We start from the raw sequence: 3,993 nt of genomic DNA, 5'->3' as shown, positions 1-3,993 counted from the left end.
TTTTTGATGCATTCCGTCCAGCAGTGTGGCAGGCACTGCGTGCGGAATACCCAATCAGACTGGACCCTAAATCATTAAAAGGACAAGATCTGGGTGACACAGAAAATCCAACCACATATGTCCAGAGACAGCTGAAAAGGTGGAAACAAGAGACTGAAGGGAATCCAGAAGGAGACCCATTAATGGCAACATTGTTTAGACATGCTGTGATTGATGCTATGCCGCCAGCCGTAAGGAGCAGGCTGGAGGATGCGGTCGGTTTAAACTCTAAAACACGCAAAGAGTTTTGTGACCATGTGTCTCATGCCGTAGAACAATACAGAAAAAAATGAGCAAAAGCTCAAAAGTCAAGAGAAAGAGCTACAGCGAAAACTAACTCAATTACAGCTTGAAGAATTGACAAACAAAAATAAGAAATAGATTCAAGCTTCAATAAAGAAAGAAGAAGCAGAACAAATGACAATGATGTCTCCAGTAAATGCTTCGCAAACAACTATTCAGTCAAGCCCACTTACAACAGTCCCTCCAAATGCACACCCGATCCCAGTACCTATAATTAATGTTTATACTCAACAGCCAAGACAAATGGGATGGAGAAAAAAAAACAATACAGCGAGGCCAGAGAGGAAGAGGCAAACCTTATACTCAGGTGTGAGGTGTGTGCTGGACATGTGGACAGCCCGGACATAATAAAAATGACTGTCCCACCTATCCCAGTACCCTCTACCCTCAGGGAGGAAAGGGGGAGAGCTGGCAACAGCCTAACCGAGGTACTTCACAGGGCCCAGTTAACCCTTGGGGAGGTCCCAATCCAGGCTATTAGGGGTGCCCAGAGAATCCTACAGGGGAGAGTCAGCTTCCAATTTTAACAACGAAAGCTGATCAAGAGCCTATTATGCTAATTAATATAGAAGGAAAAACCACACCCATAAAGCTAGACACCGGTGCTGTCTATACCCGTTTAAATTGAAAATATGCCTCACATCTCCCCTTATCTGGAACATTTACAAAGACAATAGGATTCTCGGGAAAAATGCAATAAATTCCGATGACAGCTCCAGTGTGTTGACAAACAGAAAATCAAAGTATAAGAATCAGAATTTCATTGCACAATGATATATGATCCAGAAAGAGAAAAAATAAAATAAAAAGAAAAATAAAGAAAGAAAAAATAGAACAAAGAGGGCAATTAATTTCTGCTATGCTTCCAAAAAGACTATAGTCACAGCTAGACAGAGTTTCTTCTCAAACCTTATAAACAGTAACTTAAAAAACACTCACACTCTTTTTGCTACAGTTGAGAGACTAACAAACCCCTCAAGTCAGATTGCCAGTGAAATGCTCCTCATTAAGATAATAAATTATATTCGCTTAAATTCTGATTCTGGCAAAATATCAGTGCTGGTACTACTAGATCTCAGTGCTGCATTTGACACTGTCATCATAACACTTCTAGAGAGACTGGAAAACTGGGTCGGGCTTTCTGGGACGGTCCTTAAATGGTTAAGGTCATACTTAGAAGGGAGAGGTTATTATGTGACTCTCGGCGACCCGGGAAAGCATAGTGGTCAGCTCTGGATCTGACTCGGGCAACGCCACTCTTCCTGACGGAGGCAGCGCAGCCGAGTCTTCATCTCCAGACACACTCAATGGGGAAGCCCTCACTGTAAACCTCAGATCGCCCTGGCCACACGCCGAACACTTATTGGCTTGTTTTGTTCAAACTCAAAGGTGATTGGTCTCTCTAGCGAAATCCCAATTCGTCAGTCACTGACGTAACGTCGAACGTGACTGACTGAAAGGAAACTGAAGTCATTGCATTTGGAAACAAAGATGAAGTTCTCAAGGTGAATACATACCTTGACGCTAGGGGTCAAACAAGAAAGAAGACTTGGACAAACTTGTTCATGCCTTTATCACCAGCAGGGTGGACTATTGTAATGGTCTCCACACCGGCCTTCCTAAAAAGCCCATTAGACAGCTGCAGCTCATCCAGAACGCTGCTGCCAGGATTCTGACCAGAACCAGAAAATCTGAGCATATCACACCAGTCCTCAGGTCTTTACTCTTCCAGGTACATTTAGGATTTATTTTTTAGTATTATTACTCGTTTAAAAATCACTCAATGGCCTAGGACCTCAATACATTGCAGATATGCTCACTGAATATAAACTTAACAGACCACTCAGATCATTAGGATCGAGTCAGTTAGAAATACCAAGGGTTCACTCAAAACAAGGGGAGTCCGCTTTTAGCTATTATTGCCACCCGCAGTTGGAACCAGCTTCCAGAAGAGATCAGATGTGCTAAATCAGTAGCCATATTTAAATCTAGATTCAAAACACATCTGTTTAGTTGTGCTTTTACTGAATGAGCACTGTGCTACATCCAAACTGATTGCACTGTATTTTATGTATCATCATTTTCTATTCTTAACTGTTTTAATTTTTAGTTTAAATCAAATTTTTAAAAATCATTTTAATGATAAGAACGGGAAGTCTACTGCATTGTAGCCATGTCTTGCCCATTTTTACGAGAGCAACCGGTTGCGAAAGGTGCGAGGATAATTTGCAGAGCTTTTAGAATTAATCACGTTTTGCGAGACAGCCAGGATCCATTAGCACAGCGCGATAGTGTACTTTTTGAAAGATATCGTTTTTCACGTGAGGGTGTCATTCACATAATTAATTTGTTGGAACCACATATTAAAAGTTCGACTCGTCGGAGTCAGGCTTTAACAACAGCACAAACTGTGTGCATTGCTTTGAGATTCTTTGCGAGTGGCACTGTCCTTTACACTATTGGGGATGTGGCAAAGTTTACCTGGGGCTCAAGCAGTTTGTAGGGGTTTTTGTGGTCTTTCCAAGCCACTTAAGACCCCAAGTTGTAAAACCGAGCTTTTTCGCTATTGCAGGTACATTCTACTTGTTAATGAAGATCGTGTGAATATGACCACACCAGTAAATATGAATTGATTGTCCCCCAGGCTTCCCTAATGTGATTGGTGCCATAGACTGCACACACATTCATATCAAGGCCCCACCAGGCCCCAATGAAGGGGACTTTGTGAACCGAAAGGGGGTTCACGGTATACATGTGCAGGTGAGTTACTATTACAATTCTTAATATTTTAGATTGGTAATATATACAATGTATTCCATACAGTATATATACAGTATATATATATATATATATATATGTATTCCATAAGTATACAGTTGATTGACTACAATGTCTTAGATGGTGTGTGACTCTATGTGCCATATCACAAATGTGGACGCCAAATGGCCAGGATCTGTGCATGACTCAAGAATTTTCAGAGAGTCATGCTTATGCACATTATTTGTACATGGTAAGGAAAATATTAATGTCAAGCTCACCGTACTACACACACTTAACCTGGGCCTAACAGAACTGCATTTTACCATTGTACAGGTGATTACGACGGGATCCTGGTCAGAGACAGGGGCTATGCCTGTAGGCAGTATTTTATGACCCCATTCCCTGAACCCAACCTTGGACCACAAACCCGTTTCAATGCAGCTCTAGCCAGGACAAGGGCACGCATTGAAATGACCTTTGGGTAACTAAAGGGAAGATTTCAGTGTCTGAAAAGTCTTGAGGGTTGCACCTGACAGGGCATGTGGCATTATTGTTACACAACATTGCCACCATTAGAAAGGAGAGGACCCCTGTGGTGGAAGTGCAGCCTGATGATGACCTCCAGCCAGTGCACTTGGACCAATCTAGTGGCAGAGCTGCACAGGACAGGATTGTGGAACACCATTTTTGAGAAGAATTTAATAAAAAAAAATAAAAATAAAAAAACACACAAGGCAAATATGGTTTCCATGACTTTTATTAGTTTTTCTTTGAAAAAAAAGGTCATCTTTTGCCCGCAAAGAAAGAAGTTAACCCTTTAGGCGCCAGTGTTTTTTTGGAAAAAATGCTGGATTTTGACATCAAGATTTCAAAAGCTTGTGGCTTGAAAGG

The 3,993-nt window shown here is 41.5% G+C and overlaps 1 pseudogene; it reads left to right on the top strand.

The window, feature by feature from the left end:
- The first annotated feature begins 2,515 nt into the window (after positions 1-2,515).
- LOC107658372 (putative nuclease HARBI1) lies at positions 2,516-3,793 on the top strand (annotated as a pseudogene).
- Positions 3,794-3,993: the final 200 nt, after the last annotated feature.

This window comes from Sinocyclocheilus anshuiensis, unplaced genomic scaffold (assembly GCF_001515605.1).
Source record: "Sinocyclocheilus anshuiensis isolate Anshui unplaced genomic scaffold, SAMN03320099.WGS_v1.1 scaffold791, whole genome shotgun sequence".
Classification (NCBI taxonomy): Eukaryota; Metazoa; Chordata; class Actinopteri; order Cypriniformes; family Cyprinidae; genus Sinocyclocheilus; species Sinocyclocheilus anshuiensis.
This window is presented reverse-complemented; position numbering and strand designations above follow the sequence as displayed.